Here is a 14,872-nt window from a genome sequence, read left to right as displayed (position 1 = left end):
TCTTGCTCTGTCGCCCAGGCTGGAGTGCAGTGGCGCGATCTCGGCTCACTGCAAGCTCCTCCTCCCGGGTTCACGCCATTCTCCTGCCTCAGCCTTTCCAAGTAGCTGGGACTACAGGCGCCCGCCACCACGCCCGGCTAATTTTTTGTATTTTTAGTAGAGACGGGGTTTCACCGTGGTCTCGATCTCCTGACCTCGTGATCTGCCCACCTCAGCCTCCAAAAGTGCTGGGATTACAAGCGTGAGCCACTGCGCCCGGCCGCTAATGTGGCTAATTAACAGTGGTGTGATTACTAGCGGACTTAAAGTCCTGTTCTTGCCTTTTATTTTCTGAACTTGCCGCTTTTGCATTCTTTGAGTTCAGTATAAAGACAGTTAATTTAAGTCCATTTTAAACCCTCGGGCTGGAAATTGTACCACTGTTAATTAGCCACATTATTTGGTCTAACATTTTTTCTTTATAATTCTGAAACTAGGTTTATCTAATACATTGATAAATTATTTCAAAGGTATTTTTATAGTTCAAATCACTTCACTTTTACCCTGATAAATATAAATGACTAAGAATGACCCTCAGATAGCATTTGGCATCTGTAACCAATCTGACAATAATGTGTTCATCAGGTACCTATGGATTAAATCACATACTGGCATATTTAAGCTGGACGTCAGTCTGGAAAGTAAATTTACTATATTAACGGAAATACCAGTCTGTGTAGGTATTTTGTCATATATTTAAGAAAAAGCTAAAGAGAATGAAAATCGTATGACAATAACAAGTCTTTCTTCAAGGTGCATGCAGTCTTTTGCAATACTTCATTCAGCCAAGTATTCTTTTCCTCATTCAGTATAAGGCAGATTTCAATTTGCTTAGATGGCAACATTAGAAGGTTAGAGTTCATCAGAAACATAGAATTTTAAAATGTGAGTTCAACTGAAAAAAATTGAATTTCTGTGGGAACTAGAGAGTCAAAATACCTATTTAAAGATTGCAATATATGATAATCATTTTTAAAGTATTTGATTAAACCTGATAGGCTTTCCAGAAATGAAAAAAATCAGTTCTAAAACCAAAGCTGATTTTTAGAAAATTTGAAAATGTAAATGAGCCCTGTCCATAATACAGTTTCTCTAAAACTTTATCTTAAAGAGTCATTTTAAAATAATATAACTATTAAAAAAGTAACTGCTATCTTACAGTTTTGAAATTAGTTAAAACACTTTAAAATATGAATACTGTGTGTCTTGAAAACGATAGTATTACAGGAATTGAGACTGCAAATGCTGGGCAAGCTTGGCATGAGATAATCTGTTTTTATTTTTACAAAATTGTAATATAACTATTCAAGTGTGTTTATTAAAAGAACACAAACTAAAAACAGTTATGGGATTTAGAAAGTTATGCGATGAAAAAGTTATGGGATAAAAAATGTTGTGGAGCTCCCTTCCTTCCTTCCTTTTCCCTCTATGGCCCAGGCTGCATGTAATCTACTCAGCTCGCTGCTGCCCCGCACCGCGGACAGCCTGGGACTGCCAGCGCTCGCCAGCCTGCTTTTCCTCTTTTGGCTACAGGCGCGGGTTTGCCATGTTGGCCACGCTGCTCTCTGGCTTCTGACCCCGAGTGCTCTGCCCGCCTCGGCCTCCCGAAGTCCTGGGACTACGGACGGAGCCTCGCTCACTCGGTGCTGCGTGTGGCCCGGGCTGGAGTGCGGTGGCGTGGTCTTGGCTGGCGGCAGCCTCCGCCTCCCAGCCGCCTGCCTCGGCCTACCAGGGTGCTGGGATTGCAGCCCCTGCCCGGCCACCGCCCCGTCTGGGAGGGTAGGAGCGCCTCTCCCCGGCCACCAATCGTCTGGGAGGTGAGGAGCGCCTCTGCCTGGCCGCCCTGTCTGGGAAGAAGTGAGTAGCGCCTCTGCCAGCCACCCCGTCTGGGAGGTGAGGAGCGCCTCTGCCCGGCCGCCCCGTCCGGGAAGAAGTGAGGAGCGCCTCCGCTCGGCCACCTCGTCTGGGAAGTGAGGAGCACCTCTGCCCGGCCACCCTGGCTGGGAAGTGAGGAGCACCTCTGCCCGGCCGTCCCGTCTGGGAAGTGAGGAGCGCCTCTGCCCAGACACTCATCGTCGGGGAAGTGAGGAGCACTTCTGCCCGGCCGCCCCGTCTGGTAAGTGAGGAGCACCTCTGCCCGGCCGCCCCGTCTGGGAAGTGGGGAGCGCCTCTGCCCGGCCACCCATCGTCTGGGAAGTGAGGGGCGCCTCTGCCCGGCCACCCATTGTCTGGGAAGTGAGGAGCGCCTCTGCCTGGCCACCCATCGTCTGGGAAGTGAGGAGCGCCTCTGCCTGGCCGCCCATCGTCTGGGAAGTGAGAAGCACCTCTGCCCGGCTGCCCCGTCAGGGAAGTGGGGAGCGCCTCTGCCGGGCCGCCCCGTCTGGGAAGTGAGGAGCGCCTCTGCCCGGCCACCCATCGTCTGGGAAGTGAGGAGCGCCTCTGGCCGGCCACCAATCGTCTGGGAAGTGAGGAGCGCCTCTGCCTGGCCGCTCCGTCTGGGAAGTGAGGAGCGCCTCTGCCCGGCCGCCCCGTCTGGGAAGTGAGGAGCGCCTCCGCCCGGCCACCCATCGTCTGGAAGTGGGGAGCACCTCTGCCTGGCCGCCCCGTCTTGGAACTGAGGAGCACGTCTGCCCGGCCACCCATCGTCTGGGAAGTGAGGAGCGCCTCTGCCTGGCCGCACCGTCTGGGAAGAAGTGTGGAGCGCCTCTGCCCGGCCGCCCCGTCCGGGAAGAAGTGAGGAGCGCCTCTGCCCAGCCGCCCCGTCTGGGAAGTGAGGAGCGCCTCTGCCCGGTCGCCCCGTCTGGGAAGTGAGGAGTGCCTCTACCCGGCCACCCATAGTCTGGGAAGTGAGGAGTGCCTCTGCCCAGCCACCCATCGTCTGGGAACTGAGGAGCGCCTCTGCCCGGCCACCCATCTTCTGGGAAGTGAGGAGCGCCTCTGCCTGGCCACCCCGTCTTGGAACTGAGGAGCACGTCTGCCCGGCCACCCATCGTCTGGGAAGTGAGGAGCGCCTCTGCCCAGCCACCAGTCGTCTGGGAAGTGAGGAGCGCCTCTGCCTGGCCAACCCGTCTGGGAAGAGAGGAGCGCCTCTGCCCGGCCACCCATCGTCTGGGAAGAAGTGAGGAGCGCCTCTGCCTGGCCACCCATCGTCTGGGAAGTGAGGAGCGCCTCTGACCGGCCACCCATCTTCTGGAAGTGGGGAGTGCCTCTGCCCGGCCGCCCCGTCTGGGAAGTGAGGAGCGCGTCTACCCGGCCACCCATCGTCTGGGAAGTGAGGAGCGCCTCTGCGTGGCTGCCCCGTCTGGGAAGTGAGGAGTGCCTCTGCCCGGCCACCCATCGTCTGGGAAGTGAGGAGGGCCTCTGCCCGGCCGCCCCGTCCAGGAAGAAGTGAGGAGCGCCTCTGCCCGGCCACCCATCGTCTGGGAAGTGAGGAGCGCCTCTGACAGACCGCACCGTCTGGGAAGTGAGGAGCGCCTCTGCCAGGCCACCCATCGTTTGGGAAGTGAGGAGCGCCTGTGCCGGGCCGCCCCGTCTGGGAAGTGAGGAGCGCCTCTGCCTGGCCACCCCGTCTGGGAAGTGAGGAGCGCCTCTGCCCGGTCGCCCTGTCTGGGAAGTGAGGAGTGCCTCTACCCGGCCACCCATCGTCTGGGAAGTGAGCAGCGCCTCTGCCTGGCCACCCATCGTCTGGGAAGTGAGGAGCGCCTCTGCCCGGCCGCTCATCATCTGGGAGTGAGGAGCGCCTCTGCCCGGCCGCCCCGTCGGGGAAGAAGTGAGGAGCGCCTCTGCCCAGCCACCCCATCTGGGAAGTGAGGAGCGCATCTGCCGGGCCAACCATCGTCTGGGAAGTGAGGAGCGCCTCTGCCCGGCTGCCCCGTCTGGGAAGTGAGGATCGCCTCTGCCCGACCTCCCTGTCTGGGAAGTGAGGAGCGCCTCTGCCCGGCCACCACGTCTGGGAAGTGAGGAGCACCTCTGCCCGGCCGCCCCGTCTGGGAAGTGGGGAGCGCCTCTGCCTGGCCACCCATCGTCTGGGAAGTGAGGAGCGCCTCTGCCCGGCCACCCATCGTCTGGGAAGTGGGGAGCGCCTCTGCCCGGCCGCCCCGTCAAGGAAGTGAGGAGCGCCTCTGCCCGGCCACCCATCGTCTGGGAAGTGAGGAGCGCCTCTGCCCAGCCACCCATCGTCTGGGAAGTGAGGAACACCTCTGCCCGGCCACCCATCGTCTGGGAAGTGAGGAGCGCCTCTGCCCGGCCGCCCCGTCCGGGAAGAAGTGAGGAGCGCCTCTGCCCGGCCGCCCCGTCCAGGAAGAAGTGAGGAGCGCCTCTGCCCGGCCGCCCCGTCCGGGAAGAAGTGAGGAGTGCCTCTGCCCGGCCGCCCCGTCCGGGAAGAAGTGAGGATTGCCTCTGCCTCGCTGCCTCGTCTGGGAAGTGAGGAGCGCCTCTGCCCGGCCGCCCCGTCCGGGAAGAAGTGAGGAACGCCTCTGCCCGGCCGCCCCGTCAGGGAAGTGAGGAGCGCCTCTGCCCGGCCACCCATCGTCTGAGAAGTGAGGAGCGCCTCTGCCCGGCCACCCATCGTCTGGGAAGTGAGGAGCGCCTCTGCCTGGCCACCCATCGTCTGGGAAGTGAGGAGCGCCTCTGCCTGGCCGCCCATCGTCTGGGAAGTGAGAAGCACCTCTGCCCGGCTGCCCCGTCAGGGAAGTGGGGAGCGCCTCTGCCGGGCCGCCCCGTCTGGGAAGTGAGGAGCGCCTCTGCCCGGCCACCCATCGTCTGGGAAGTGAGGAGCGCCTCTGGCCGGCCACCAATCGTCTGGGAAGTGAGGAGCGCCTCTGCCTGGCCGCTCCGTCTGGGAAGTGAGGAGCGCCTCTGCCCGGCCGCCCCGTCTGGGAAGTGAGGAGCGCCTCCGCCCGGCCACCCATCGTCTGGAAGTGGGGAGCACCTCTGCCTGGCCGCCCCGTCTTGGAACTGAGGAGCACGTCTGCCCGGCCACCCATCGTCTGGGAAGTGAGGAGCGCCTCTGCCTGGCCGCACCGTCTGGGAAGAAGTGTGGAGCGCCTCTGCCCGGCCGCCCCGTCCGGGAAGAAGTGAGGAGCGCCTCTGCCCAGCCGCCCCGTCTGGGAAGTGAGGAGCGCCTCTGCCCGGTCGCCCCGTCTGGGAAGTGAGGAGTGCCTCTACCCGGCCACCCATAGTCTGGGAAGTGAGGAGTGCCTCTGCCCAGCCACCCATCGTCTGGGAACTGAGGAGCGCCTCTGCCCGGCCACCCATCTTCTGGGAAGTGAGGAGCGCCTCTGCCTGGCCACCCCGTCTTGGAACTGAGGAGCACGTCTGCCCGGCCACCCATCGTCTGGGAAGTGAGGAGCGCCTCTGCCCAGCCACCAGTCGTCTGGGAAGTGAGGAGCGCCTCTGCCTGGCCAACCCGTCTGGGAAGAGAGGAGCGCCTCTGCCCGGCCACCCATCGTCTGGGAAGAAGTGAGGAGCGCCTCTGCCTGGCCACCCATCGTCTGGGAAGTGAGGAGCGCCTCTGACCGGCCACCCATCTTCTGGAAGTGGGGAGTGCCTCTGCCCGGCCGCCCCGTCTGGGAAGTGAGGAGCGCGTCTACCCGGCCACCCATCGTCTGGGAAGTGAGGAGCGCCTCTGCGTGGCTGCCCCGTCTGGGAAGTGAGGAGTGCCTCTGCCCGGCCACCCATCGTCTGGGAAGTGAGGAGGGCCTCTGCCCGGCCGCCCCGTCCAGGAAGAAGTGAGGAGCGCCTCTGCCCGGCCACCCATCGTCTGGGAAGTGAGGAGCGCCTCTGACAGACCGCACCGTCTGGGAAGTGAGGAGCGCCTCTGCCAGGCCACCCATCGTTTGGGAAGTGAGGAGCGCCTGTGCCGGGCCGCCCCGTCTGGGAAGTGAGGAGCGCCTCTGCCTGGCCACCCCGTCTGGGAAGTGAGGAGCGCCTCTGCCCGGTCGCCCTGTCTGGGAAGTGAGGAGTGCCTCTACCCGGCCACCCATCGTCTGGGAAGTGAGCAGCGCCTCTGCCCGGCCACCCATCGTCTGGGAAGTGAGGAGCGCCTCTGCCCGGCCGCTCATCATCTGGGAGTGAGGAGCGCCTCTGCCCGGCCGCCCCGTCGGGGAAGAAGTGAGGAGCGCCTCTGCCCAGCCACCCCATCTGGGAAGTGAGGAGCGCATCTGCCGGGCCAACCATCGTCTGGGAAGTGAGGAGCGCCTCTGCCCGGCTGCCCCGTCTGGGAAGTGAGGATCGCCTCTGCCCGACCTCCCTGTCTGGGAAGTGAGGAGCGCCTCTGCCCGGCCACCACGTCTGGGAAGTGAGGAGCACCTCTGCCCGGCCGCCCCGTCTGGGAAGTGGGGAGCGCCTCTGCCTGGCCACCCATCGTCTGGGAAGTGAGGAGCGCCTCTGCCCGGCCACCCATCGTCTGGGAAGTGGGGAGCGCCTCTGCCCGGCCGCCCCGTCAAGGAAGTGAGGAGCGCCTCTGCCCGGCCACCCATCGTCTGGGAAGTGAGGAGCGCCTCTGCCCAGCCACCCATCGTCTGGGAAGTGAGGAACACCTCTGCCCGGCCACCCATCGTCTGGGAAGTGAGGAGCGCCTCTGCCCGGCCGCCCCGTCCGGGAAGAAGTGAGGAGCGCCTCTGCCCGGCCGCCCCGTCCAGGAAGAAGTGAGGAGCGCCTCTGCCCGGCCGCCCCGTCCGGGAAGAAGTGAGGAGTGCCTCTGCCCGGCCGCCCCGTCCGGGAAGAAGTGAGGATTGCCTCTGCCTCGCTGCCTCGTCTGGGAAGTGAGGAGCGCCTCTGCCCGGCCGCCCCGTCCGGGAAGAAGTGAGGAACGCCTCTGCCCGGCCGCCCCGTCAGGGAAGTGAGGAGCGCCTCTGCCCGGCCACCCATCGTCTGAGAAGTGAGGAGCGCCTCTGCCCGGCCACCCATCGTCTGGGAAGTGAGGAGCGCCTCTGCCCGGCCGCCCCGTCTGCGAAGAAGTGAGGAGCGCCTCTGCCCGGCCGCCCCGTCTGCGAAGAAGTGAGGAGCGTCTCTGCCCAGCCGCCCGGTCTGGGAAGTGAGAAGCGCCTCTGCCCGGCTGCCCCGTCTGGGATGTGGGGAGCGCCTCTGCCCGACCGCCCCGTCTGGGAGGTATACCACGGAGGCCAGAAGCAATCTGGGGGCTGGACATGGTGGCTTACGCCTGTGGTCCCGGCACTCTGGGGGGCCGAGGCGGGTTGATCACTTTGGGCTAGGAGTTCGAGACCAGTCTGGCCAACATAGCGAAACATATGAAAAATACAACACACAAACCAACCAACCAACTCAGTGACAACAAAACAGGTCTATCCTGGAGTCATACTCGAATTTTTTCTATTTTCCTCCCTTTCTGATCCTTTATCCCACTTTCTTTTTCTTCCTCTTCCTTCTCCTTCTTCGTCAAATAGAGGATTGAGTTATTATCACTGATCCATATAAAGTCCCTCTCTCATTTATTTTGATTCCCACTCCCCATTTCTATTCCCCGTCTTCCCATGTGCAACCTTCCTAATATGTTTGATACGCATCTTTTTGTTTGTATGTATTTTTAGAAAATGTTTATTGTTTTTGTGTGCAAAAAAATTAATTAAAAAAAAAAATCAAAGAGAAAAAAAAAAAAACACACCAAAAAAAAAAATGTTGTGGAAATGTTGTGGCCAAAAAAATTGTGAAAAGAAGTAGAAAAAAGTTTTGCAAAAAGTTATAAAAGGAAGTTATGAAAAAGAAGTTAGGGGATTAAAAAACAAGTCATAGGATAAAAATAAAAATAAATAAAAGCAGGCCCCTGTCAGCAAAGCCTGGAGAAGTGGGGCTGGAGTCTCTACCCCCACCATGTCCCTAACACCCCTTCCCAGTCACCCCTTTACCATTAGGGTAGCAAGACAAGACCCCCGTTTAATGGGGGCAGACAAACAGATCCTTTATCACCTTGACGAGGGCTGAGTCCTTAAATTTCTGGATGATGATGTTTGTTATTTACGAGCCAGAGGCTGGTGGAGTTGGTTTGTTTGGAGGAGGCCTAATGGCCTCCTTACTCTCATGGAAGCAACTTTTGCCTCTGGGGGGCTCCCATCTTCTTATTCAGAGGCACAGCTGAGGCAGGACAGTGGCGCTAACTGTAGACTAGGTGAGGGCATAGGCTTCTGGGGTGGCCCCACTTCCCAGTGTACATATTGTATCTGTGTAACGTTTTGTATATTCTGGGGGTTAGGGCCGCCCCCTGTATTGTACCCAGCAGAGGTTGGAGCTGCTATACAGGGAGGAGGTTCTAATAATTATTTGTGGCTAGGAAACTTATTTATTGATAGCATAGGACAGGGGAAGGAGGTGGGGATGGGGTCGTGGCTCCCTGGTGATGTGACTCTTGTTTATTTTGCTTTTTATTTTGGAATAAATGGATTTAGCCATACTGCTTGGCCTGGTGTGTTCCTGTTTCCCTCACTGGGTCCTGGAGTTTGTGCCACTGAACGAGGAGCCCCAGAGTGTCTGAGCATGTCCAGCTGGGCTGTTGGGACCTTCCAGGCCTGTTACCTGTATGCTGCCTGGTGACACCTGGGGGATTTCACAGGGACTGCCGTGACACCTATGGGGCAAGCCCAGCCCTGACAGCCAACAGGCTCAGAAGCCTGATCTAGTGGTGACTGGGAAGGCAGGTACTAGTATCCAAGGGCACTGACTTCCATCCACCCCAGGCGTCTTCCGTTCCGTCCCCTTGCCTCCCTCTCCTGTCTGCACCTGGTGGCCTGTTCTGTCTGTCCCTCCAGAGTGCCAGCTGCCCCACAGGCTCCCTCCAGCCTGAGTTCACGGCCCTGCCCTCTAGTGGCCAGAGCCAGCTTCACAAGATAAGAGCCAGCTAAGCTCCAGGGGCTTTCCAGGAAAAGTGTCCCTTGCAAAGGGTGTGGCCTTTTCACCACTCCCAACAGCACCCTAGAAATGCCTTGAACTTTCCCCTCCCCAGAGCTCCGCAGAGAACACAGCCAGCAGAGGACACATTCCCTGTCATCCAGAAATGGGTTTGATTCTCAGCTGAGGGACAGCAGAACTGGTAGAGACTGTCAGGCCACACAGCTGCCTGCACAGCAACCCCATGCTTGGTGGGGGGCAGGAGGGATCGTGGGGGCTGGCTGTCCGCAGGCCAGGCATGACAGCGAGGCTCACTGGAGGTGGTGCACTGTGGAGGGGCAATGTCAGGGGACAGCTTTCTCTTGTTGGGCTACAAGACTCCACAAGGACAGCACAGTGACTGATTCCCAGCACTAGAGGTGAGGCAGTTGGCCAGGTTATGGGTGTGTGTGTGTGTGTGTGTGTGTGTGTGTGTGTGTAATCTATAAATATATGTATGCATATGAGTATTTATAGATTTTTTCTTTTTCTCTTTCTTTCTTTTTTTTTTTTTTGAGCCGGACTCTCGTCGTTCTGTTGCCCAGGCTGGAGTGCAGTGGCACGATCTCGGCTTAGTGCAACCTCTGCCTCCCAAGTTCAAGCAATTCTCCTGCCTCAGCCTGTGAGTAGCTGGGACTACAGGCACCTGCCACCAAGCCTGGCTAATTTTTGTAATTTTAGTAGAGACGAGGTTTCACCATATTGGCCAGGCTCGTCTCAAACTCCTGACCTTGTGATCTCCCTGCCTCGGCCTCCCAAAGTGCTATGATCACAGGCGTGAGCAACCGCGCCTGGCCAATTTATAGATATTTATAGAACAGGGCAGGGGCATACCACAGAGGGGGCACAAGTTTTCAGCAACAGTCACAGCTGGATGTGTCAGCTCTCCACTACAACAGACTAAGTCACAGATGAAGGGGGCTAGCTTTGGGGCTGGGGGAGCCACTGTCAAGTCACAGAACAGCTGCCCAGGCAGGCTTGGAAAGGGAGGTCTCTGAGAAGAGGAGGGATCTGTTTAGAGGTTGAAGTGGGGCCTGAGGCTCTCAGGATGGGACGGATTTGCCTGACCCGATTGATTAGCTGTCAGTTGCAGAGAAAGCAGAGAGAAAACGGGAGAGAGAAAAGTGGGCAGAGAGCTGGTGGGGCAAGCACAGAGCAGGGGCAAGCCGCAGCAGCTGTGGGAGGGCTGGGGAGAGGAGGGCACAGGTGTGGGTGTGGCAAGGTTCCTGGAAAAGAGGGGCTGGAAGGGAAAGGGGAGGAAGATGGAGGGAGGAGCCGGAACTTCACAGGTAGGTCCTGGGGGCTGTGGTGGTCCTCCACACCCTACACATACTGGCCTCTCCCATGGCACCCAGGCAGTGTACCCACAGTTCAGACCAATGCTCAGCCCCCTCAGGCTTCCCTCTTCTCTGGTCACCCTGTCTTCCAACCCACTGGCCCAGGGCCGCCTCTCGCCTTGGGGAGCCCCACACAACAGCCACCAGGCCTGATAGAGAACACTGCTTGAACCAGGGTGGTGAAGCTAAAACGGATGGATGGCTGGAGGGTGTGCCTGAGGCCCATCTGGATGGTCAGAAAGCCCACGACCCTCTGAAGGGACCCTGGGGGAGGCAGGGAGAGCAGGCAGCCAGATGTCACTGGCCATAGACTTATAAGTCTAAGAGGGGAACCTCAGCTGGTTGGGAGGCTGCAGGTTGCATAGGTGAGGCTGGGCGCTTCCTGCTGGGAAAAGCGGAAGAGGGAGAGTCCACGGCAGGGAAGGCAGGCGGGCTCACTGGGCGGAGCTCAGCTGAGCCAGCAGGCACTGTGGTCCCCTCGGCTGAACAGCATAGGCAACCCCTAGGAGCAACAGGCCAAGGTGCATGAGCCCGCTGGCTGGCGGTAGTGCTTCAGTGGGGGCCAGGGACCCTGCCTTCAGTCACATGCTAGCAGCTATGATGGTACCTGGGAGGGAGGGAAGGGGACTGTGTGTCCCTGCCTGGCCTGTGAGGTGTGTTGTGGGATGACCATGTGCATGGGAGTCTCAAGGTTTTATCCTAGATCACCACTGGATTGCCGACAGATAGAGGAGGTGGGACCCTGACTATTACACCTGCTCTGCACTCCCAGGCTGGGAGCTGGATGCCCTGCCCTGCCAGCATGACTCAGACTGCACGACAGGTGTGCCCAAGATGACGTTCATAGGTCTCTGGCCGCCTCAGAGTCCAGCCCCACACACAACCCCTTCCAAGTTCCCAGCCCCTACACCATAAACCACAAGCTCTCTGCCCTCTCTGATAGTTCCAGAAAGCACCCATGCCTGCCAGGTTGGGCATGGAGTCTGTCCCAAGAGCCCCCAGGCTCAGCCATGGAGGCTGGTGGGCTTTGGGGCTGTGGGGGCCAGCCCTGGTACCTGCATCCAGCTGGGACGCTCTGCACTTGCAGCCAGGAGTCGTCCACGGGTCCCCATGACCGTGCTGACGGTGTTTGTGCTGATGTCACTGATGATGCTGAGCGCTCCTTCAGCACGTGTTGCATGCACAGCATCTTGTCATGCCGCCATGACTGCTCTGCTGACTCCTCCATCAGTGTGTTCTGGTCCCCACGTGAGTACAGGTTGTCCAGCAGCTCTGAGAAGATGAACCCCTTGGTCTGAGAGTGGGCAAAAAGGTTGGGACCTGATGCCTGTGCCACTCTGGCCGCCCCGTTGGGCCCTGCTGGGACTGTGTGCTGGACTTGGAGCCCCGAGTATGGCTTTTTAGATGTGGCTTCTACACTGCTTAGACTCGAAGATCTGCCTCCCCACCGCCTTTTCTCATTCAGAAGGGGACACTGAGGTCCAGAGGAAAAGTCACCTGTCCAAGGTCACCGATCTGGGAGGGGACCTAGGACCTATCATGCCACCAGGACACCTGTCTTCTCAGTTTTTCCTAAATTGTTTTTGGAGATAGGATCTCACTCTGTCGCCAGGCTGGAGTACAGTGGGTGAGATCACCGCTCACTGCGGCCTCAACCTCCTGGGCTCAAAGTGATCCTCCAATGTCAGCCTGTCGAGTAACTAGGACTAAGGCACGTGCCACCACTGAGCCCAGCTATTTTTAAAATTTTTGTGTAGGTACCAGGTCTCACTATGTTGCCTAGGCTGGTCTCAAACTCTTGGGCTTGAGCGATCCTCCCACCTTGGCCTTCTAAAGTGCTGGGATTACAGGCATGGGCCACTGTGCCCAGTCCCATGTTACATTTCTATGGGAGCTCTAGTCTGGACGGTGCCTCCCTCCCTGGACCTGGTCCCATAGGCCTGGTTGGCATCTCCCCCAGGCCAACATGGCCACCTGCATCCCCAGTGACACAGGAACCCCCTGCCCCCATGAGGCGGTGCATGCATGTTGTTGATCATAAGGTGCATGATGGTCTCGGGCATGAGACCAACCACGAGGTCCAGCAAGGTCTTGTTGACAATGGCCATGTAGGAGTCTACCAGGTTCTGGGTGGTCTCCATTTGCCGCTCCAGCTGTGGGTCCATGGAGTGCATGAAGCTGTCGGAGGCATTCTCCTCAGCCTTGCTGGCCTGCCGTGGAGAACACAAGGGCATCAGAGTGGCCAGGCCATGCAGCCAGGCTCCAGGAATCCCCAGGATCTCAGCCCCGCCAACGGTACCGGGAACAGTGAGGCACAGAGAGAAGCAACTGGCCTGAACATACACCCAGCTCCCCACACACTCTAGAGCCCCAACCCCACCCTAGAGATTCTGAGCTAATTGGCTGGGGGACAGGCTGGGCACCAAGAGCTTCAGAGCTCACCTGATGATGGCAACATGTAGCCAAAGTTGAGAAACACTGCCCTTTGCTGTCTCCACATTGTGTCTGCCTTGGTTTCCCCATATTCCCCTAGGCTCCAGGCTCTGGGAGAACTACAAGAATTGAGAATTAGTCCTCCCATTCAGCCACTTTCCTCCCCTGCTGGGGAATCTCTGAGCCCTCCTTTTGGCTATAGGCCTCGATGTAAACTCATCAGTCCAGGGATCAGGGGCAGGAATGGGGCTTTTGGGAGAGAGGAGAGTGTGAGCTTTACAGTTACACAGACCTGCGTTCATGTCCCAGCTCTGTGATTTTAGGAAAGGATCTGATTTGGTTACCCTGCAAAGTGGGAAAAGTTCCCCCTAGCAGGCGGGATCCTTTTAAGACTGAAATGAGAGAAAGCTGGGCAACAAGTGAGTCCCTTCTGCCCCACCTCTGTGAGCCGGCCCTGTAGCATCTCCTTGGTCCTTTGAGTTCTCAGCTTTAGCTCTCTTGCTCCTGCTCCTTCTCCTCACTCTCTCTCTCTTTTCCATCCTGGCTAAGAGCCCTGCTTCTCCCCACAGTTTAACCACCCTCCCCCGTGCCCAGTGGGTGATGAAAGTCTTCCCTGGCTGTGCCAGCATCTCCCTGATACCTCATTTCTCTCCTGCATTCAACCATGATGAAGCCCAAGACAGTCTCCCACTCTCCTGCCCCATTTCCACCACTAGGTCACTGTCAGCTCTTACAGAGACCTCCCCAGTAGCTTCCACTTTGGCCTCTTCCAACCACCCATTCTGATATTGTAGCCATATTCATCTTTAAAAGTCCAATATTATTAAGTGACTCTCTTGCTAAATTCTGCAATGGCCTTGACTCACCATTGGCCTGCAGGATCTGGCCCCTGCCTACCTCTGCAGCCTCCTCTTGCTTTGTTCTTTCTCTTTCACTCACCTCAGATCCCTGAGGCACCCTTCCTCCTACTTCAGGACCTTTGCACATGCTGTTCTGTCTGCCAGAAGCACTTCTCTTTGACAGTGAGTGCCTTCTCAAATATTCCTCATCTGGGGTGCTGACTACCCACCCCATCATATTAGGTCCCTCACTATACTCTCTTATATCTCCTTATACTTTTTCAATTAAAAAATTTTTGATCACATGATTTATGGCCATCTCCCCAACTAGATTGTAAGCCCCATGATGTCAAGGGCTAGGTTGGTTTTTGTTCACCTTTGTAACCCCAATGCTTAGCACTGTGCCTGACACAAACTAGGAGCCATTTGGACCAAGTGCATAGGCTGTGTAGGCTTGCAGCCCCTGTGGAAATGTATGGATAAACATGAGAAATAGGGCTGGGTGTGGTGGCTCACGCCTGTAATCCCAACACTTTGGGAGGCCAAGGCTGGTGTATCACCTGAGGTCAGGAGTTCGAGACCAACCTGGCCAACATGGTGAAACCCCATCTCTACTAAAAATACAAAAAGTTAGCCAGGCATGGTGGCAGGTGCCTGTAATCGCAGCTACCTGGGAGGCTGAGGCAGGAGAATTGCTTGAACTCGGAAGGCGGAGGTTTCAGTAAGTCAAGATCGCACCACTGCACTCCAGCCTGGGTGAGAGAGTGAGACTCTGTCTCAAAAACAAACCACCACCACCACCAACAAAAAAACCAGGAGAAACAGAATGACTGCATGCCCAGCATGGCCTGAGTGCCTACTGGGTGTGTCCACGCAGGTGTCACATGCTGGGTAGCATAAGAGGACAGCCCTGTTTTTCTTTTATACGAGAAGGAAAGATTAGAGACTATGAACAGTCAGCTGTAGGATCATACAGTGTCTGCCCTGCCCCACTCAGGTCAGGGCCCCTGGGGACCAGGGACATGGGGCAGGGTGCAGGGGGTTGGGGGAGAGGCTTTTGGAGGAACAGTGGTGAGAAAGTTCATTCTTGGCCTGTGATGCTGCCTCTGCAAGCACGGAAGGTCATATTTCCCACTCTCATGCTCAGCCTGTTGGATGCCTCTAACTTGAGCCTGTGTCACCTGTGGCATTTGGCATGTAAAAGATGCATTCCTGGTTTTTCAGCTTGGCTCTCATGGTAGGTGGAGGTTCGAGGTCTGAGGAGGATGAGTGTTTCAGTGGAGATGTCTGGATAACTTTTAGGATAAGTATATCCCAAATATTACATAGCACATACTCATACAA

This window comes from Symphalangus syndactylus, chromosome 4 (genome assembly GCF_028878055.3).
Source record: "Symphalangus syndactylus isolate Jambi chromosome 4, NHGRI_mSymSyn1-v2.1_pri, whole genome shotgun sequence".
Lineage (NCBI taxonomy): Eukaryota > Metazoa > Chordata > Mammalia > Primates > Hylobatidae > Symphalangus > Symphalangus syndactylus.
The sequence above is the reverse complement of the archived record's forward strand: the minus strand, read 5'-3'. Positions refer to the sequence as shown.